The sequence below is a fragment of the Thermobia domestica genome, chromosome 4, assembly GCF_964235325.1.
Source record: "Thermobia domestica chromosome 4, izTheDome1.hap1.1, whole genome shotgun sequence".
NCBI classification, from domain to species: domain Eukaryota; kingdom Metazoa; phylum Arthropoda; class Insecta; order Zygentoma; family Lepismatidae; genus Thermobia; species Thermobia domestica.
In genome coordinates, this window is record NC_137457.1 from 51,500,105 (window position 1) to 51,524,287 (window position 24,183).

The window sequence follows — 24,183 nt, forward strand, 5'->3', positions numbered from 1 at the left end:
GTCAGAAACAAGAAACACAGAAGCGTCTATTTCAAACAATGGTTCGGGCGTATTAATAGTACCTATTTCATCTCTATTTCTACATAATTTTTACATTACTTTAAAAGTAGTTCCTTTTCAACATTTGTAAGTTAGTACTTTGCTACTTTTTAGTACAAATGGAAATACAACTTAGAAGATCATATTATTGGTTATATAAAGTACATTCAACGAATTTAATCTTTTAACCTTAAAATTATTTATTTAAAACCTACATAGTAATCATAATATAATCATACATCATAATCATAAAATCCTAATAAATGAAAATAAAACAATTAGTCACATGGATCTTATAATTTGGAAAATAAAGTAAAGAAATCGAAATAAATTCCTTCATGGGAATTTATATGCCAGGGGAAAACCCCAGAATATTCCCGCTGCCCATAACTAGGCATACCTGGTCGATATTTATGGGGGAACAGGTCTCGACTCCGACAACCAAAACCCCCACACTCAGAAAATGTCAGAAAGGAAATACAAACGGTCATAACCCGCACACAAATAAACACATCTCCCAAATTCACTAACGATTTTAACTTCCGCAGCCAAAACTCCCTCACAGGTAAGCTGTTATAACCCTTAACGGTCATAACTTTCACACAAATAAACAAAACTCCCACACATAATAACGGTCACAATCACCACATAAATGGGTAAAACTCCCACATAATCGGACAAATCGCCGACAATTTAAAATGATCATAGTAACACTTCTTTTATGTTTCACAAGCTGAAAATATTAAAACTAATTCGAAAAAATGCTTATGATCTTAAGTGGACAAGGTTGACAAGTCCCTTGGACTTTAGATCTTAAGCGTTGTCTGGACATGCTTTTATTATTTTCAGCGTACTAAACTTGCAACCAGTATCATTTCAAAGTGTGGGAGATTTGTCTGATTGTGTGGGACTTTCAGTCGTTTGTGTGGCGGCTGTGACAATTTGTCGTGTGGGAGTTTTCTCCATTTCTGTGGGCTAATGGGGTCCTGCTATCAGTGGAGTTCAATTTGTATTTAAACGGCATCACAACTGATAACAATTACCTTAACTATGATAGAAATTTATGAAAGTTTCCCATCGCTTTTATATGTTGCTCTCCCCTGCTGCCCATTGGTGTGCCAGAAAAGTTACCCAAGCAGCTCTCCTTTCCAAATTGCACTCCTTTCCAAATCCAATGTGTACGATTTATGGTTGAAACAACTTAAATCATACCAAAGGTAAGTAAGAACGTACACACACACATACACACACACACTCATATATATGAGCTTCTCCGTGGCTAAGCGGTTAGCGTACACGCCTTTGGCGTGGGAGACCCGAGTTCGATTCCCGGCGGGAGCTCATGTGGTTCAGATTCCACGTTAATCAGTAGGGCCACGTCTCATATAGCCACGCTGATGAACGGGACGTGAAACTCAAAATCAATCAATCAATCAAACAATCATACATACAGACTGTTCTATAATTCGTGTAATTTTCTACAGTACTGGGCGAAGAAGAAGTTTTCACACTATTAATATAAAATTTGGCACTCTTATTGAGATATATCTGACTTTTTCGAGTTTCCAAAGGCAATAGGAGAAAATTGCTGTTTTTTATTCCCCCTATTAGGGGTTTAAACACAAAAGTTCAATTTCCTCATGGGAGATTCAATGTTAAACTTTGGGAGCAGTTTTCTCAAATAGTTATTCGTAAAGATTTTGCGGCAAAAGAGTTGTATTTGTTAGAAAATGCAAAAATAATAATCCACAAAGCTAGTAATGCCGTCTCAAACATTATTTTGGTATGGCCCTCCTTTTGGGGTTCAAGGGGCGTAAAAAGGTGGTGGGTGATGTGTTACAAAATTCCCAAAATCTTTTTACGGAGTGCCAGTAAACGTCAGCGTAATCACGAATGTCACATAATTAACGCCCCAATGCTCGTTACGTGTAAAAGTGACTGATAATGCGGCTACAGCCCCTTTCAAAAATAAGAAAATCACAATAAATATCCTTAGTAGGGACATACGAGAAGAATGTATTTTTTTATTTTTTATTGAGAAATTTGGCGTCATTGTAGTAAAGGAGTATGCGTTTCAGGAAATTTGGAATGCTATTTTGGTAACGCAGTGCCTTAGGGGGCACAGAGGGCGAAGCATTAGCTGATCGATCTTTATAAGTGTTCAACATTGTTAAAGAAATGCCAGTGAGCGTCAGAGTTTTCACAAATGTCACAGAATTAATATTCTAATGCTCCTTGCATGACCACTGTCTTAGGTAGGGCTAGTCCCTTTGAGAAATAAAAATGGATGATAAATATCCTTAGTAGGGGCATACGAGAAGAAGGTATTTTTTGTCAATTATTGTGAAATTTGGTGTCGATGAAGCAAAAGAGTATGCATGTTACATATCTGGAATATTATTTTGTTAATGTACTGGCTTAGGGGGGCACAGGGGGTGAAGCATAAGGTTTGTGATCTTTATAAAAATCTAAAATTTTATTTTGAGAAATCCAATGTGTGTCAGATAATTCACATAATTAATATTCTAATGCTCCTTGCATGTGCCAGTGACTGATACTGAGCTACAGCCACCCTTCCAAAAATCATATAATTTACGGTAAATATCCTTAACAGGGACATACGGGAAGAAGGTAAATATGCTTTTCAATTAATGGGCAATTTGCCATTACTGTAGAAGAATGTTTTGATTTTTTTATTTCGAATCTAGTGTAAATGAATATCGTCTGTCAGTGTAACATATTGAGAATATAGCTTTGTTGTTTGGCATGACTGGAATAAAAATTGTGTGTGTGTGTGTGTGTGTTAATCTCCGCTTCGTTCTTTTAGTCCTAGAAGAGAATGAGTAAAACGATTTGAATTCTTATGTTTTTTATGCGCTGGTTCTGCATTTCTGCATGCTGTCACAGCTTTTATAGATTTGCATTTGGAATATATGTTCATTGTATACCTCTCTATTGTTGCGAAATATACCATAGGTTTCTGCATGTTGTCAAGCGGCTGATGCTACTGTGTTCAACTGGAATCGTAACTGGGAGTTGGAGCCACAATTTTGCTGCGCACTCGTGTAATTTCTAATAAACTGAGAGTGCGCATTCGTCACCTAGTGCTCCGTAAACCATGCGTGAATGTGTGTGTGTGAGAGAGCCGAAATGCAATCTTTAATTTTACGTCCCACCAATATGCCGGATAAGCTGAAAAAGACATTCGAAGTAAGAGCGACGCACTGAGAAACCGCAGTTTTACTCAAAGGCCTAGAAAAAAGCAAAGAATATATTCGCATTTAACATGTCCGAAAACACCTACATACCGAGTTCCATCCAAATCGTTTAAAATTGTCATAAAAAGGGTGTATCCCACTCAAACCGTAAGACCTAGGTAAAATAATATGGTATTCGTAAACTGCATGTCCTAAAAACTCCATATACCAAGTTTCATTCCAATCGTTTAAATTCTCATTTAAAGGGCGCATCCCATATAAACTATCATACCTAGATAAAAGAATATATGCTCTTCGTACACAGCATGCACGAAAACAACTACAAGCCGAGTATTATCGAAATCGGTTAAAATTGTCTTCAAACGTACGCACCCCACCTAAGCTATAAGACCTACGTAAAAATAAGTATGATATTCGTAATCAACATGCACGAAAGCCTCTATATGATCAGTTTCATTACAATCGCTTAAAATTGTCATAAAAAATGCTTATCCCACATAAACTATAAGACTTAGGTAAAAATAACTATGATAGTCGGAACCAGCATGTTCAAAGACCTGAGACAAACTGTCATATGACATAGTTAAAGAGTAGAAGGTGGGTTGAAATCAGGGGAGTCATCGATCACAATATTAGAAACTTATATGCATATATTTACAAATAGTAGTTCCAGAAACGATGGAAACAGAAACAAAGATTGAAAAAAATGAATGGAAGAGAGGCTGGCGTAAAACATATACACAGCGCAAGATCTTATCGGGACACAATTATCGTTTCTATAGATACACGCAGATCAACTTTCTCTTGTTCCAGATATGATCCATATATAACATTCATACATAACTACATATGATATGATCCACTTTTACACTACTTTTTTCTATCGTTTGTCTAAGAACTCTATAGTTTAAATAATAATAAAGTAAATATTTCTTTCAACTTTTAACAAATAAAATCTCACAACATAGTTTACTAATATGTTGTATACAGATTTTTTAAAATTAATTCAAACATATAGAGTACGAAACACGTAAAGTGTATGGGTTGGCAAAGAACAGGTAGCGGCCACAGCCCTTGATTGTTGGACGGAGTGATAGGGCTAACTACATATTGTGTGAGTCTCAGTAGAATATAAGTGTACCTCTGTCGACCAAGCAGTCATAAACTAAAATAAGTTAACTTTAATTCCAAAGAGGCCAAATTATTAAAGCTCCAATATATGGTGTTAGCGTGTTGAAAGTGGTAAGTGTGCTGATTATGTATCGAGTAACAACATTTAGGTGACGGTCAAAGTGATATAATCCCACAAATTTTACGGGAAACCTCATCCTAGAAGATTAACAGTTTTTAAAAGAAAATCCTCAGTGACAGATCCTACGTACAGCTGTGCGATATTTCTGTTTATCGATTGATAAATATGTTTAAGTATCGAAAAGTTTTAATATCGATTTTCAATATTTTTCAATATTTCGGTATCTTTCAGTGTTGCGATATTACGATTCCTCTATGCATTTAATGCTTTAATATGTCCATGTTACGCAATATTTCGATATTTTCTATTTATCCTCTTCAATCCCAGGTAATTATCTGCAATCGTACAAATTTATAAATTTGTGTATTTATTTCGTAGAAAAAGCAAATTTGAATATTTTCTAATTGGAGTGCTATAAAACATACGTTGACGTTTTGTGAGAAGACAGTACTTATGTATATTTATTTTTATAACCCGAAGCTGCATTATCGAATAAACCAAAAAAAAAGTGAATTTCAGTACATTTTTTATCTAGTGCACTATGTATATTAGTATTCTTCAACTATTAAAATACGAGCACAAATCTCAATGCTGTGTACCAAAGGCGACTTGTTAGGTAATTGCGACAGTAGAAAATAAAATGGTATTACTTCAAATAATCAGCCGTAAAATTTTCTCGTGTTCTGACTGTTGGGAACAAAAGTAAAAACAGTAAGTAACATTTCTTCTCCCCGTGTGATGCGACAAAACTTTTAAGTTTTACGGACATGACTTCCCTCCCGAGCCGAGTCTGGTATTTAAATGGTAATTTTTATTATTACTATATCCCTTCTTTCATCTTCTGCATTTCATATCTATTTCACTTTGCAGGCAAATCATCTGGACAGTTTCTATTTTCTTTATACACAAAAACATCTTTCCCTTAGCTCACTTGAAATTTTTTTATATCGAACACCCAACCTTACTCCATCTTTGGTAGGTTTTGTCTTCAGCCTTCTGTCTTTGAATATCTGCATCACATTCACGTAAGAATTCTTGGTTGGTTCAAGGCTTATCATCCTATATAGTACAGATACTACAGGAAACGTGCAATACAACTTAAAGCGTTATCGTAACCACATGAGCTCCCACCAGAAATCGAATACCGGTTTCACACACAACATTCGTTTACAGCTGTTGTGTGCGTTTTATTGGTCTTATTAGATTGGATATATTATAATCAGCTTTCTGTACTTTTTGCGATACACGCACCGTAGGAGCAGTGACGACATCAGCTTTACTTTCTTGGCATAGGGTGTGTGTGTGTGAATAGGCAGATACATTTTTTGGATACACAGTTATATTTTCGTGTACCGATAAACTGCTGTACGATAATACAGCATGCCTGCGGTGGGCTTGTCACGAGGACGGAAGGCGAAAGAAGTGATCGGAAAGCTCCTTTCCCCTGGTCCCTTCTAGTGTGGTCACTGCGTAGGTGCCATAAACGTCTGCGATTTTTGTTTCAATACTGGACGAAATTAATATATAGAGAATATAATACGACAGAGGACGAAATACTGTACAAGCGTAGAAAGCATAGGAACTGGAATAACAATAGACTCTGATAATAATAATAATAACTCAAAAAATAATTTTTTACGATGTGAAGACTTTGCATTACATTTTTCACCTTGCCATGGCACTCTGGCACCCCGGTACGCCGGTTGCAGATCACTGACCTAGATACTGGGTGTATCAAAAGACCGAAACTTTGTTATGATAAAGATACAACAGAAGAAGGAATAGGAGCTTTTCAATCTAAAATCTCGGATTTATTCCAAGCGCACCAGCTGTTTCCGCTCCACACTTTAAGGTATCCAGTGTTAAACGTTGATAGTGTTTTTCTGTTTATTCTGAAGGATATACGAGTATATCGTATATATCGTATATAATACTCACTGTCACAGCTGCTTCAAGATAGATTCCCGGCGACGTCACCACCAAACATTTCAGGACTTTGGAGATACATTAGTATTGCGAGGATTGTAACTCACACTGTAATGGATGTTTGATACCTCATTTTATGTTCAGTATAAAGTCTACATCCCGAAATTATATCTTGGCTATGTCACTGATTTAGATACAATGAAAACAACCAGTAGGATTTTATCGATTATAAATCTTACGACCACGGCTGAAAATTACAACATGATTGCTTAATATGATGCTGGAGTTAATGATTAATGCTAATGAACTAATCCTTAAGAGAACAACAAAAACGGTAATGAAAATGATAAAATTAACGTCTTCTTTAACCAATAAGGACACAATTCTGCTTTGATAAACAAGGAGTATGGAGAAGATATTTCTTTGATTTTTATAAAAAGGTACGGGCTACCGCACTAGGCCTTATCGCTCCAATTACCTAAACTGTTAGGCCACAGCTAATATTGAAACATTCATTTGGGAAATAGGTATAAAACAATTTTTCTTGGAAAAATTAATTGAATCAACTTCACCCTTTCTCCCCAAAAATGTACCAAAACTTCAGATTTTTCATTAGACGTATGTCATACTGTATATGTTAGAGCAATTAACAAAATAATTGTTTTGCAATATTAACAAAATCCCCTTAGCCATTTTTTGAGAAAATCGTTAAAGATCTCACTCCAAGAGTAAACTACATTTTATGGATCATTTTCAATCGTGCGAGTTTAGCGATATTTTTAGCTTATCAATGAAACATTTATTTACGAAACTTGAAGAAAATAGTTTGTCGTTTGTCAGGAAAGTTCAGTTGTTTTACAAAACCAAAAGTAATCGAAAAAATACAATAATCTAGCCCTAATATGTTTCTCGTAGGGAAATTATTTTTACCACAATATAGGGTCATTAATGAAATATTTATGAATTATTAACAAAATCGTGAGACATTTTTGTGAAAATCGTCGATAAACAAATCACCCCCAATTCACAAACAGTCCCTCGTATATTTATTGACGTCAAATGACTTATGACATATTGCCAGGCTCTTCGTGAAGTACTTATCTATGAAATACGAATAAAATACCCTGAGCCGTTTTTGAGGAAAGTACCGATAAAAAGCTCAGCCCCAAGAATAAACTATCAAATTTTTCCCAGGGAATTGTTTTATACCACATAATAGGGTTCTTAATCAAATATTAATTTACGAAGCATAAAAAATATTGTTGGAGGCATTTTTAAGAAGATCGTCCTTTTCGATGTTTACTATTCAGTAAACTGCTCTAATTTGAAGAAACCTTAGCTAACGGACGGACAGATGTATACCGAAAAGTCACGTTTTCGATATGTACGTTTCATGAATGATGTAAATCCGTTGAGTTCCTATTTTTTTCAAGATCGCCATACTTTCTATCCGTTGTTAGAAAGCAAAAAGTAAAAAAATGGAGATGGTCTTACAGGCGAATCGAAAACTCACAAAGAAAAGTAATGAAATGGACGTAGAGAGAAATGGAAAAGAGAAGGATTGCAAAGAACAGGGAGATATCTAGGTATAACTGATAATTATAGTGATGAAGACGTGTACCTAGAAGTGTAATAGGTAAATTGCGGAGAAACCGGGAGGATGCTTATTAAAAGGAAAACTTCATATTAAAAAAGGAAAGTTGACATAAATTTTCATGTAGAAAACTTTCCTTTTAAAGAAAAGAAGAAGTTAATTTAGGTATTTTTATAACGATAAATGTCCTAACGTTATAGCCACGAAGATTTAGGCAGGACAGATGGCTTTTATAATGACATTTCATTAGTACTACGGTTCCATTCGCAAAATAATTTTTAGTTTTCTATTGTAAGAATATTACCATTAGCTTACGACGCTCATTGATCGGTTGGTTGGAATTAAATCTCCCTTTTTAGCACCTAGGCTATGTGACAAGAGACACACAAATGTAATAACCAAAGCAGATTGCTCGGGTTTGTATTTGAAGCAGCTACCACAACTAAAACTTCAAGCAAGATACCAAATCGTGGGATAAATCCATATTGAAGGATTTTTTAACATTTGCTTTTAGAAAAGGGATAAAGGAAGTTTTCGTCGAAATTAGCAGCGTAGGTTTATGGGGGAGTTTTACACTTTATCGACGTCAACAATTATTTTATGGACCGAAAATAGCCTAGTAACTCTGAAATCTGAAATCAGGTTAATTGTAATTTTATGCTAGAAGAAAATACATGGTAGAGGAAAATGTCATTAACAAAGCTGCTGTCGGCCTACAACAGACGTAAATTGTGCTCAGGTATTGAACAAATATACTGCGAAATGAAGAAATTTTCCAGTTTTTCTATTTCTTTTCTTTTTATTTTCATATTATTTTTTAGTTACATCCAGCAGAAGATCAGGGATCAAAGGAGTGTCAGGAATAATAAGTTTTTAAAATAAAATATGTTTGTTTCTGTCAACATACTAAATTCCTTCTTTCAAGGAAAATCATTCTTTAAAAGCTATTTGACAAACGTATAAATCGATATTTGCGGATAATTAATCATATATCACCACGAGGAATTTATAAACCACGAGATGAGATTTTATAACGTTTGAAGTTAACATAACTGATTTGAACGCATAATCGTAATCTGTCACGAAGGACAGAAAGTGGCAGTAATATTTTGGATTTATTGATAATATGTGCGGGACCACGTATACGAAAAATGCATTCGCGGTATCATTGTTAAGTCCCCGGGGTTACATATACAAGGAACGTTCAAATGAAAATTCACGAAACGTCGTAGAAACCAAACGTCGTACTTTGAAATAGCATTATGTATCGCTTTGAAATAAAGTACTGCGACATCTAACGAGAGAATGTAAGCTCCGGCCTCGTTGTGACCATGCGTGGCTGCCTTTCACATTATGCAGGAGAGAATCAGCCAATTATGTGTTCCGTCCAAGTCGAATTGAGTCGGCAATGTGTGGGAGGAAATAATAGCGTCACAATGAAACATTCGACGATTGAGGAGCAGCGCGGTATTATCCGATTTCTGACTGGGGAAATGGTTTAATCGGTCGCTATTCATCGCCGGTGACTGTATACGAGAGAGGCTGTGTGTTCAAGAATTCAGTTAGAAAGTGAGATTTTTCTGCTTGTCCACATGTCTCGTAGGTCACACAAAGTGTACTGAACAAGTTGAAGTCGAAGCAGCTTGAGCATATGTCCTACAGTTTGGACATAGCTCACTGAGACTTCCATCTGTTTGGCCCGCTAAAAAGACATCTCAAAAACAAGCGCTTGAACTCGGACGAGAACTGAAAGGAGGAGTGGAAGACTGGCCGCTATCACACCCACTGGATTTCTGGGAACAGGGAATCCTTCGGCTCATAATACAGTGGGATAGTTGTGCTCAGGCGTCTGGTAATTACTTTTGAATTAAGACTTCGATTATACCCACAGTGTCCTCTTTCACCCTTCTATTTGAACACCCCTCAAACATCAGACATAAATATAAAAAGAAATCAATACATTCTTTTTATCGAGTTTAGTTATAGAGAACGCTGAGAAGCAAAACTTGGCTGCCATAATGGTTCTCTGTTGATAAGAACGGCTTCTTAAATGTTATATAATGATCCTACTTTTTTTAAATCGCCAATTTTTAAATCGATAAATTTGTGTTCTTCTATCGCAAGCATGCATACTATTAAGTATGCACAGTGCTAATAATATTATCAAGGAAGCAGATGGTAGCAATGATCCTCCAGACCCCTGGAGGTGCGGTAAACCTCGAAACTGTTTTGCACAGGGATTTGGTATTATTCCAGTGACGAGAAAACTTATTTAAGAAGAGACCAAAAGAAAAAACAGATGGCGGGAGAATATTCAAAGAAAAAGAAAAAGTAGGTGATCTATACATTTTCTTAAGAAAGCTTCTTGTAATAATAAGTTAAATGATGGAAAGACTATAAAGTTCAAGTGGTAAATGAAATTTGTACAGCATTTTTACAAGTTTCTCACAATACTGATTAAAGTAGGGTTCATGGATTGTCAGAAGTGAAGTTAAATTCTGTAGCTCAGGACTCACATTGCGGACCTGATAGAATACTTCAGCCGGTGGTATCTGTCCCGTAGTCCGTAGTTTTCCTATCAATGTTCTAGTCTACAGATGGATAAGACGAAACCGGTTCCGTCACCACTGTGCCAAGTTGCTGCACATTTAATATCAGCACCAGACCTTAGTGATGTACTGGAAACTTTTGTTTACTTTTGTAAGGTGTTGACATTTCTCACTCCTATTTTTTGCGGTCATGGGTCACAGATTGTTTTCTTTCTTTAAGTGCAGTGACCATAACGACTAGCAAAGTTTGGGCTCTACACCAATCACAGAAATGTTTTGATTTACCACTGATACATCCAAAGATTTCGGTATATGGTTCGTGGAGCCTTTTTTCGAACGCACGCTTGAGGAATCGTAAAACACCAAAGTTTCACCAACAATATTGCCAAATTTTTGAGACGTGCTGAACGAATTAGTTTCGCAAAAACACATACTAAATAAATCTAAAGATAGTGTATCTTCATGAGATATTTTCCATGCTGCGCCGGAGATGATAGAGGCAAAATTTCATTCATAGGAGTTATCAACCGACCCTTCACTTTCTATGGGGTAAAAAATCGGTATAATTAGATGAACTAAGCAATGTAGGCAGTGTTGAATGATATTACGAGGAGTGTTCCATAATTCCTGATGTGAAAGAACTTCCACTTTTCCACATAACCCCCTTTCACTATAGTGCACTTCCCTCAACTATGTTCTAGATAAGTTTTTCTGAAAATCGGGTCCAAGGACCCCTGGGTGTCCACGACGCCTAAAAATTGAAATGTAATAAAATGGAACTCACATCAGTTATGCAAGAGTATTTTTTAAGATTAAAAAACTGTAGCTGTGGGCGGTACGTGTACAAAACAATAGCTATTAATCATTTCTAGTGCTCAAGGATTTTATTGATTTTTCAGTTGAAAAACTCTGCCGAAGTCCATAAAACACTTGTAGAACACTTGAGAGAATTAACTGCAAGCTATCGAGAAAACGTTCCTGCTCTGGTAATAGTTGGATTGAAAATCCTTCCACTAATGTAGAAATCCATGACATAGATTCTACAAGGTAAGAATCTCTAACACAGAACGAGAGCAACTTGTGCTACTATCGTGCCATACATAATGAAAAAGCGTTTTCAAAGAAAATGAGCTTTGAAGCTTTTGGTTGTGCGTGCGTTGTGAGAATGAAGTGTTGTCTAAAAAACCATTGCTACATTTGATGCCTTTCCCTACAACTTACTTATGTGAGCACACCTTTTGTGCCCTTTGCGGTATTAAAACATTAAAGCGAAATCGCCTTAAGGCGGAATAGGACATAATATTGATGGTGATAGAACTGAGTCCAAGCACTTCAATGCAGTTATGGAAAAATACAAAGAATGTCATTACTCACATTACGCACATTTGAGAACATTGTTTGCACCTGGATTTCCTTTTTTAAAGAGCCAATCTTGAAAGTTACTGTATTTTCAATTGAAATTTCGTTCATTAGGAAGCAATAATTTATCTTATAATAAATTCCTTATTACATTATTTTTATTGATCGTTTTCTTGTCAGTGATAATTTTAATTTGTATAATTTTTTAATACCATGTGATTTTTCAGATGGCATTGCACACCCACTTTACGAATGAACAGGGAATACGCGTTTTAGGAACGTTTGAGAACCACTATAAAAGTTTTTAGAGAAATCCTCAACGGCTATGACCGAAGCCATTCTTCGACAACCTGCATAACATGTTCATGGTTGGCAAGCTTTATTCCTCGCGGGTGCTACTCATCCTTCCGAAACAGGTGAACGTCACATGCGGCAAGAACTTTAGAGTTAGGAGAGTGCTCGAGTATTTCACACCCGACATTGGCAATAGCGCAGGGGTTAAGGTGGCCTTTGTGAGTAGAAGCATTATAATGCAGGAGCAGCACTTTTATGTGTAGCATGCCTCTGAGTTTCCCCTTGATTGCCTGCCTTACTTTTGCTATCAGTTGTAAATAATACTCACTTGTAATTGTCGTTGGACCCTGCAGACAATCAATGAACAGTTTGCCTTTACTATACCCCCTCCCAGAAAAAAAATGTTGCCATTATCTTGCCAGCTGATTGCATCATCTTAAATTTCTTGAGGAGTGGACACCGTGATGCCGCCACTGCATGCTATGTTGGTTGGACTCTGGACCGCAATGAGTACCCAGGTTCCACATAGCCATAAGAATACATAGTCAAATCAATTTAACTCTCTCCACATTTCGGATTTCCACGCACTCGTGCTATGTTCAACGAATTTTAAAATTTACAAGAGAAAAAGAATCCTTTTTTAAAATAATGTTACTTTAGTTTCGTATTTCAAGATAACTCATAAAGTGTCTGGTTTAAGATTGTTTAACTGTAAAAAGAATAGAAAAAGGTTCATTTTTCTAATGCTTTTCCGTAGTACGTAAGGTGTTAGTCAGGGCTGGATTAACATATCTGGAGGACCGGGGCTAGAAAAAAAAACATGAGGCCCCTGCTGACTTCACCTAATAAATTTCTCTCAAATTACAGTAGGAAAGTTAAAGGAATATGTTTAATATTTTTGGTTATATTTTATTTTATGATGATGATTATACGTTCAGGTTCTTTTCAGAAACCCAGTTGAGATTTTGGTCAGATTGGAGGATCCTATTGACCTAAATTCCCGATGCTACAGCCTCCCTAAGTCTCTTCCTTAATCCGGTCCTCGTGTTAGTGTATGTGCTTTCGTGTGCATTCCGTAAGCTGCTATCCCGATTGTAGTACGATCTCTGGTTTAAAATTACAGAGGTTCAAAAATTTCGTATCCAATTCTCTGAAACATATCGGCTATTTAAGTTCTTTCTGTGCTTTTTTTCTTTTTTTTTTTTTTTTTTTTTTTTTTTGCTGATGCAGTATTGGGAAGTCTCAATTATATATTTTGATTCGACTATAGGATATACATACACTTACTAACTGGTCAATATTTGTTCCCATTTCATTCTTTCTTCTAAAATTTTGTACGATTATTACAACGAACTTCTCAAATAGTGGACGTTTTTTCAAGAAATAGCTGACTTTTTATTAAAAACGACCTTTTTACATGTAAACTTGAAAACATTTTACCTTATAATTGTGTGGATGATGTTGAATCTGCATTGGTTCTTGAAGTTGCCCCACTCAGTATTTTTTTGACCGAAGTGCTGCACTATGTTGTTGCAACAAGTATTAGTAAAATTCTTCATAATTCATGTGTGAAACTACGAACATTTTAGTACAATGACTGATCCCGTAACTGACTGTATTAATTAGCGTTTTTACACTAAGTATTGATTAGAGAAAACATTCTTTACTCACTGAATTACCGTATTGCTAAAATCGGAAAATAAAGTTGATAAAGTTCACTGGAAATTTCAATGGTATTTTATTTCAGAAAAATGTCAATAACTACTCTTCAACAAGAGTTAAATTTTCATTCTAGACCAAGTACTGATAGAAGGTAAGGAATAACTAATGGGTTATTAGGACTAGGCTATATGCTATTGCCTATACTTATACAATTACTTACATAACTTTCGTCATTTATAGTTTCTTCTTCCATTGATTATTTTCTGAAATATCATAGTTGCTTAAAAATTACAAATTCAACCAAACTTACTTGATCAAACTTGGCATGGTTGTAAATCTTGAAAACATTCTATTCACGTGAAATAAATATGTGTTGAGGCTTGTAGGTCCCGAGTTAGATGAGATCAAATTTTAAGTTTGGGCTTCGACCCATTTTTGAGAATCAATCTTAATTACGAGTTGATTAGAAAACAATGAAGAACAGTTCTCTAACACAATTGAAAAACATACTAATATTTCAAACAAAATATTCACCAAATATAAATATGAATAAATAACAGACGACTCAAAAATAATTGAAACGAAATCTTGAAATTGAAGAATCACATTATGTCTGACGTGCTTTTCCAACGCCGGAAAGATGGCAACCCTAATTTCATTGAAATTACCTGTGAAGAAATATAAATGTTCTATTTCACTATCTTACAAATACCTTTCATTTACTAATATTGATATGATTCAAATGCCTGACAAAGGAGGGTAACGGGGACGAGGTCGCTCAGTGCTAGTGGGTTCGATCCCAGCCCCCGCCAAGTGAACTTTGTGGTGGACAAACACCGTGTGCGTGGGTTTTCTCGGGGTTCTCCCGCTTCCTCCCACTTTCTTCATTCCACAATCTCATTCATTTTTCATAATCACCGTCTCCTTTAGCCAAACCGTCATAAACGTGGGACGTAAAGCTCAAAAATAATGTGGGTAAGTACTTGTTTTTCTAACACGCTGAAACACAGAAACTATATCGGCAATTTAGACCCAATTCCAGATCTCCGATACAGATTCAAAAAACGATTGAGATTGTGATTCTGTTCCGATCTATTCCACCTCACAAGCCGGCAATTTTGTTATATAGTAGGCATATGCACGTTCGGCGCAAGACGCGGATTTGATTCCCGGCGGGAGCTCATGTGGTTCGATTGCCACGTTAATCAACAGGTTCACGTCTCATATATCCTTGCTGGTGAAAGGGGCGCTCAACTGAAATCAGCAACATTTCGTGGGGGAACTGAAGTGGTTAGGACACAACGATAAGGCGGAAGTTCATGTCAAATGATTCAGTGCTCAAAAGGCATGTTACAATTCTCACCAAACAAACAATGAAGCAGCAGAGGCACATGATATGTCCATGTACATTCAGCACAACAAAAGATTACGTAAGGCAACATATTTTTTTCCAGGGCACGGGAGCGATAGTGAATATTGAGAAAAGCACTATGTTATGAAAAATTATATAAAATACCTGTTTTAGATAAATGTTAATCTAAATAGTTAATTTCAGATACAGATTAAACATTTATGGATAAGATGTTTATCTCACAAGGAGACTTACGAAAGTGAAACTAACCGATTTGAATGAAACTTTGTACACTTCATTCACAGAATTTCGAAAAATTTCGAAAAATAATCGACATTTATTTTTTATATTTTTCGGCTTTGGTGCAGGTTTAAGAGTAGACACAAACTTTGAACGTAGAAGTGATCTTGAAGCTTACACAGAAAACAATTATTTAATGTAGATAAAAACATGCTGCGAGGTGGGGGAGTTTCAGAACAACTGATTTAGAATCTGACGTTAAAATTAGAAAATGCAAAATGGTGGATTCAATTTGATGATTACAATTACAAACGTTTTGTGGTTTGAAATGGTCTGCAGTTAGGCAAGAACAATTATAGTTGGCAGGGTTACTGCGAGGAGGATACAGACCGATTTGAAACACCTTTCTCTACTTATTTTAACGAGATGCTTGATTAAACTAAATTTCTATACCTTTCACAATTCGGGGTGTTTGTTTATAGTAAGTCTTCTTGCTTGTGGATATGTCCGAGTTTCATAAATCCTCAATTGTTATAATTATGAATTTAGTGCAAAACGTTTTACAGTATTGATATTCTTTAAAAAGATTTGTGAAGCATAAACATAGTTTACACAGCGCACGCCTTATTACAGCAATAACTGTGTAGAAATTAAAAAAAAATATATGCATAATTTTTGAAATAAAATTGTACGAAATTGTCAAACATAGGATGTTTTTATTACAAATAACCGCTTTCGTATTTTAGATACCTATATATTTGCAAATATGGGTGAAGAAAACCTATTTATGAATCAATGATTGGATCTTTATTACGAAGATGTTAATTTATGTTGTAGAGAAGGACAATGTCAAAAAAATGTCCCAAGAAATTTTTCCAGGGTCTAGAGAAAATACATCAAAATGGTAAATTAAATTGATCCTGAAGGAAAGGTTTCTTTTTTGAGATATTTTTTGGAGGTTTAACTCGGGATTCAAATATAATATAAATCACTTAAATAAGCACCCGATTAGCGAGATGCGATGTGAGTCACTTTCAATAAGCACTCCGAGTAGTAAGAGTCGAGGGGTTCGTTCTCAAGAAGCATCCCTAGTAGTGAGAAGCGATGCGAATCAGTTTAAATAAGCACGCCGAAGAGTGAGAGCGTCAGAAAGTCGCTTTAATCAAACATGCCGCTAAAATATGTAAAGAAAGAAGTTTCAAATCGATTTTCAACCTTCTCGCAATAACGCATGCCAACTATGATTGATCTTGACTAACTGCAAACCATTTCAAGCCAGAACATATTTGTAATTGTAATCAACATATTGGATTGATTTTTTTTAATTTTGATATCAAATTCTGACTCAGCTGTCCTAAAACGTCCCTCGGAGTATGTTTTCTTCTATATTAAATGATTGTTTTCTCTCTAGGCTTCAGAACCTTCCCTAACGTTCAAAGGGTTCCGAGTGACTTTAAAACCGTACAAAGGCCGAAATTTTTTTAACAAATAAGTGTCCATTACTTTTCTATGTTGTACAAATCTGCAAAGTTTCATTCAAATCGGTGAGTTGCACTTACGTAAGTTTCCTTGTTAGAGACTCATTCAGTTGTTTAAAACGACGGCCACAAGAATTGTCTTACATATTGCTATGACCAGATTTATTACAAGAATATCTTCTAATTTTAGAATTTACATACAAACTGTGAAAACAAAGTTGTCACAGTCATTTTCTAATATGCATTTTTTCTGAGTACTCATGTTTCAATGTAATTAAGTTGTCCCTTAAAAGGACAAACGTGTAATACATTTAAATTCATTTGGTCAGTACAAGAGCCTGATCAAGAGCATATCCAAAAAGCTATTCCAGTGTCCCATATTGAACGTCTAAGTACATAGCAAGAAAATTAAAAAAAAAACGCGTTAGAATTGTCAGCACTTCCTATTTATGTTTCTATATTTACATTTTTCTTTCGAAACAATTCAGATCTTATGCTTTTCCTTTCTTCCGTCGAATCTGGTATAAAAGGAGTCTCACTGCCGTGAGAATGTTTCTACGTCATCCTCACGCACAAAGTAAAGGAACTGTTTGAATGGCGGGAGAGTTAATCAAAAAGATGGATATGTCCTTCTGAGCATTTATTAACAAATGCAGCTAGCATTTATTAACTTGTGGTGATAGCAAAGTTCAAACTGCCTCTCGCCCGTTTACGAACGAGTTGTTTCTTTCGCAGTAAAACTTGTTTTAAATACCCACTTCTAATCCGATAAAGCGAAGTAGAGACTAAACAGAGTGTCTCTTGCTTTAACGCGGTTGCCAGTTTTAAGTAATAGTGTAATAAGTTAACTTGACGGGAATCGGGTAATTTAAATATAAACAATTATGTAGTTTTTTTACATACTTTTAAATTGTTGTAGACTTATTTCTCAAAAACTGCTTGTACTTATCTACTTTGTGCTATTATTCTACACTGTAGATAACTGAAATATTGTAATACTGTAGAGGTCCTAATAGCGCCTGTAATTTTTTAAAATTATATTAATAGTGGGTGTGTGCGTTTGACATTATATTATCCAGATATGTTATTGGTTCCAGTACCATTTATATCTTGTAGGTGACGTTGGCACCATAATTCATTAAATATACTGGGTTTGTCAGGAAAGTAATAGGACTGAGTCTATTTAAAAAAAAATATTAAGCCAATCGTTACAATTCTTTAAAAACTTTCAAAATAGGCACCTTTTGTTTCGATGCAGCGCTGCCAGTGCGATTTCCAAGCATTGAAGGCGTCACGGAAGTCATTCTCCGGAACAGCCTTGAGAGCCGCGGTACGAGCTGCTTGGATCCACTCTGTCGTCTCAAAATGCTTACCTTTCATCGGGCGTTTCAGACGAGGAAACAAAAAGAATTCCGGTGGGGCACACCTGGGCTGTAGGGCGGCTGCGGAAGCGTTGGGATACCGGCCTTGCTCAGGTAGCTGTTCACAAGAAAGGCAGTGTGAGCCGGGGCGATGTCGTGTTGCAGCTTCCAGTCGGCTGCGATGTCTGGTCGAACCCGATTGACCCTTCGTTTGAGTCTCTTGAGCACTTCCACGTAAACGTTGGCGTTGACGGTTTGTCCAGGAGGAACAAATTCATGGTGGACTATGCCTTTGAGATCAAAAAAGACCATGAGCATCGTTTTCACTTTGGATGTGCTCATTTTCCCCTTTTTTGGGCGAGGATACGCCGGCGTGTGCCACACTGAAGATTGCCTCTTTGTGTCGGGATCATATTGCTATGACCAGATTTATTACAAGAAGATCCATGATTTGCCTTATTACAAGAAGATCCAGTGATTACGTTATTCAAAAATTGGTGGTCACCTTCACAGATGTTCAAATTTCTTAGCACAGTTCCACTCGCCACAATTTCTGGTCGTCAGTGAGTACTTTTAGGACAATCTTCGCGCTCACCTTGCGCATGTTCAAATGCTCCATCACAATTTCATGAACCACAGTTTTTGGCAAACTTAACATCTGGGCAATTAAACGAATACTTAGTCAATGGTCTAAGTTCAAAACTTCGCGCACACGAGTCACATTGTCAGGGTTTGTCGAAGTCGAAGGTCTTCCAGCACGGTCTTCATCGGCGACCTCATCCCGGCCCTCCGAAAAGACCTTGTGCCACCGAAACACACCACTTCTTCCTAAGCATCATTTGGGTAAGCCTGCTTGATCAGTTTAACACAGAATTTAATCGGGTAACTCTCCTCTAACGAACGCTGCATTTTCGGCTTGCACCACGCACAGAAACACGTCGCGCGAAAAAGCCTGTTCTGACTCTCCATGGTCTCGGAGACAACTGACCAACCGCTTGTTCGTTAGCTTGGAACACCCTCTACCGGTTCCATTCGGTGCGCTTGGATCCAGTCACTCCTGTGCTCCACAATGTTCAATAGTAGTTGAAATATGTGTTCATATTTCTATGTATGTTGTAGCCTTTTGTAGTCTATGGTCTGCTGCTGCTGGTCCTGTCTTGAATCCGAACCGGGAGTGAGAGTTGGAACTGTAATTTATAATAAAATGGAACTGCTCATGCGTAATCAATTGTATATGAGTGTGAACGAAAAATAGGATATTGTCTTTTATAATGGTTCGAAAACAATGATCGTAACATCCCACTCTTTCCGTAGTCTGCTCTCAGGTACCGATCCTGATACTGGAACTTGACTCGGAGCTGGAGCAAGAACCTGGAACAATTTGCGCATGCGCCACCAAGTGTTTCGTAAACCTAGTTTGTGTTTGTTCCCGCATTCCTATCCTTGTTGGTACCTGAATATGGTTTAACACCTTACCAGTTCGGACCGGAAAAATTGTTGGTACATTTTCCGGTACAAATCAATTTTTAAGACTGCAGGAACTCCGTTAAAAACCACCTGTGCCTTCTGACCGAATTTTGGGAAGATCCCAATAATTATAGAAAAATGTGAGAATGTGTTAAAAACGTGTGTATGCTTTGTCGAATTAGCTGTCTCCTGATGGTCTCACACTTTAACTAAAAACGTAAGGCGCATACCGCATCTATTAGTACTGCCCTGCATACGGGATGGAGAAACTAAGGTTAGTGGAAGGAGGTGATGAGATGTGCGGGGGAATAAACCCACAAGTAAATGGACACAGTGCTTGTTGGTACAAATACAGCATTGGAATTTTAATTTGCGCAGTCGCGTCGACTCCCAGTAACTTGCCTGTCACATGACGTAAGTATAGGAGAGGGTGTGTTTATATGAGGGGAGGTGTTGATCGCAATTGGAGAAACGTGTATGCATATGTTTAAAACTCATACTTTAAGAAACGATGGGAACAGAAACGAAGATTATTATATATGCATGGAACGGAGGCTAGCCTAAAACATATACACAGCACATTATCGTATCGGGGTACAATTATTGTTTTTATCTGCACACGTAGTTTGAATTTCTGTTGCACCAGATACAAACGTTTGCGACCAGTGTCCGAAAGGAAAGTTTTTTCATTTGAACGAGACCTAAAACTAAATATGCTTCGAGGTATGCTATAATGGCCTTAGATTGAAGACTTACATGTATATTTGCAAATAACAGATTCATACATAACTACATACGATGTTCCAACTTTCACACTATTTTATTTCCTTCTTTTGTCAAACAACTCATTAGTTTAAAGATAATAATATTCTAAATATTTATTTTAACCTTTAACAAATAAAAAGCTCACATACATAGTTTATCAGTGGGCCCTATACGGATTTGTTCAATTAATTGAAATATGTAATTGGAAAGACCTAAGATATCAGGGTTGGCAAGGGACAGGCAGCGACTGCAGCATGTCATTTTTGCTGTGAATACGCATTCTTTCAGTCTCAGTAGAATAGCAGTGTGTTTGTATCGAGCAAACGGTTATAAAGTAAAATACGGTAAGTCTAAATTTGAAAGAGGACGTATTATTAAATCTCGGCACTATGGTATGAGCGTGGTGAAGGTGGTAAGTGTGTTCAGTGTCGGGAGTAACAACATTCAGGTGACTTTCAAAGTGATAAAATCTTACAAAATTTACGGGGAAACCACATCCTCGAAGACGAAAAGTGGTTTAAGGAAAATGCATGTTGACAGGTCCCACCTACAGCTGTGCGATATTTCGATATGTGGATTCATAGATATTTTTAAGTATCGAAAACTTTCAAAATAGATGAATTTAATATTTCGATAATTCAATATCTTTCAATATTTCAGTATTTTTCAGTATCACGATATTACGATTGTTGGATAATTTTATTGCTTTAATATTCTCATGTTTAACAGTATTTCGATATTTTCAAGTTAACCTCTTCAATCCGAGATACTCATCTGCAATCGTACAAATTTATATAGTTGTGGATCTGTATCGTAGAAAAATCATATTTGTATATTTTTAAATTGGAGTGCTATAAAACATACATATGACGCTTTGTAAGAGGACAGTAGCTACGTATATTTATGTTTATAACTCCATGCTGCATAATCGAAAAAATAAAGAAAATCTGTGAATTTCAGTATATTTATTATCTAGTGCACTATATATATTAGTATCGTTCAACTATCAAAATATGACCAAAATATATTAAAGGTGTCAACCAAATGCAGTTCGTAATTTAAATTACGACTGTAAAGAATAACGTGGTATTGCTTCAAAGAAACAGTCGTAAAATTTTCTCCTGTTCTAACTGTTGAGAACATATACAAAAACAGTTAGTAACATTTCCTCTCTGTTTGATATCACAAAACTTTTAACTTTAAAGACATGAAACGGGTCCGGTGTCTAAATGGTAATATTTATAATGTCTCTTCTTTCTCCTGTATTTTATATCTGTTTCAGTTTGTATGCAAATCATCAGGATGGTTTCTATTTTTCTCAATATAGAAAAACATCCTTCATTTACTTATTTGAAACGTTTTGATTACGAACACCCAACCAAACTTCATCTCTGGTAGTTTTTGTCTTCAGCTTTCCTTTCTTTCTTTACATAACTGCATCACATTCATCTTTCCGTTTCCACAATTAATGCAGATTAAATGTTCGCCTCCAGCCTTATATTCGCGATAGTACTTGGTTACTTGGAGTTTTTTTTTCTCCTATGTTACCTTACTAAGTTGAGTTCATAATTGTTCATGGAGGTGAAGGAATGGATAAAAGTAAATATTATAGTAGATTTATCACCGTAGAGTCACTTCAGTTCCGTACCAGAGTGTCAATGTTTCCCCCTCCACACGTCTTCATTTTCCTAAGTTTTAAACTATGTAGTGATCGAAATTAATCGGTACCTCAAGATGTAGGGAAGCGTAAGAGTAATTGGCAAAATTTGGCTTATATTAATATGCCACTACAAGAAAAATATTTTTTTTTTAAATTTTGGCAAACCCAGTTAAGATTTTCTTTATTTTATCAACTTCGACACGTTTCCCATACTTTAATCTGAACTCTTCTCAGATTCTGAAGCGCAGGATATTTTTTCTTAGAGATTCTAAATAAGAGACCACACTATTCTTTCGTTAGTTCTGGGGTCTCCAATGGCAGGGACAGGATACCGTGTGTATACTGTGATTTCCATAAAGCCCTTGTCGTTCTGAAAATCTTGTTCTTGGACTTGTTTCGCAATTGGAGATATATGCTATACTTGGCCAAGTGTTTCGGCATATTGAACATTATATTTGTCTCTTCTACAATTCGTTTTAACATAAAAGACCCTGTTCTTCATTTCATTTATCCAAATACATCAGTTGCAAATTAGTTGAGTAACAATAAAAATAGTTAGTATACAACAATATGGACACATTATTCTTGTTTTTAAAGTAAGAAAATCTCCTTCCGTGCTTTACCATTAGGTATGTTTCCTAGTATTGAAACTATATCACCTATCTGCACCGCCAAGCTTATTCTTTAGATTAGGAAGCTGGTTGCTCTTTCATTACCGGGTAACTGTGTGATGCATTTTCCGACTTTCTTTAAGACGTTTAGGCCTTCCCTTTCCTACGAGCCACCGGATCCAACTGCAGCTGGTAAGAATTGATATATTTCCATAAGATTGTTGTATTTTCATCCTTTCTCTATCTCTTTCCGATCTGATGAATTGAAAAGAAACGAAGGTTGGAAGGTGCAAAAGTGTCTGTGCATGTAAGGTCACAAATTAAGACTTAACCTTTCTTCCAAGGAAATGAGGATACCCCATCTGGTCTACTACAGCCATTTGGCTCCGTTATTGCCGGTACACGTGCGGAGATGATTGGTCAAACTATGATGTCGTTGCATTCCGAGGGTCGAGGATGTCTACCTGTGCTTTTATGCAGGAGAGACCATGCAGTCCTTTTTTGTCAACAGGATTTTTGCGCGCTTGTTATTTACTAGCTTCGCAAATATCTACTCCCAACCTTAACGAATTCCTATCCTAAGGGATTCATAATTCAGGTGAAGGCCTAGAGGACGTGATGGCAAACATTTGAACCAAGGACGATGCAGCGATCAGTCTGGCCTTGTTTTCTGGGTTGTCGGAAGACTGTATTAAAATGAAAAATTTCATTGTATGATAGGTTCTTCCCATGTGGATTGTTTAGCCCTGAAACTGAAGTCAGATAAATCGGAGCCCAACCAACAACGACCATGTGGACGAGGAATCTTGAACTTCAGAATCCCAGTGAAGATTGTTGTTCTGTTGGAGAAGTGATTTTATTACACATTGAGAGCCGTAGAATGATGCCAAGAAGTCGCGAATAGCCAAATCTAAGACTCTTCAAATCAAGATTAACTGGGAGAGATCCCTGAAGCCATTTGCAATCCTCAAGGACACAATTTAGGATAGACTCCAAACCAGATTTTATACTGTTGTCATATCTTTCTAATTAATCCTCTTCATTCCATGAAGGTGAACATAGAAGAAAATATAATAATCTTGGGATGGAAAATGATCTTCCTAGTAAGTAAAAGCAGAATGGTCAGGTATTGATGATAGATGTGATAAATACATGTGTAACTGGTTAAGCTTCTCAGTTAACAGAGTTCTCAATATTTCAGCTGAGGGAGTAGCTCCAAGGAGGAAAGCGTTTGATGGCGACATGAATTGGATACCTGGAGCTACTTGGTTGTTTGACGAAAACAGTGTGCGCTTTTGTTCATTTGTAGTTTCAAGAAAGCTGATTTCACATTTCGAGAAATTTAGTTGCAAACCAA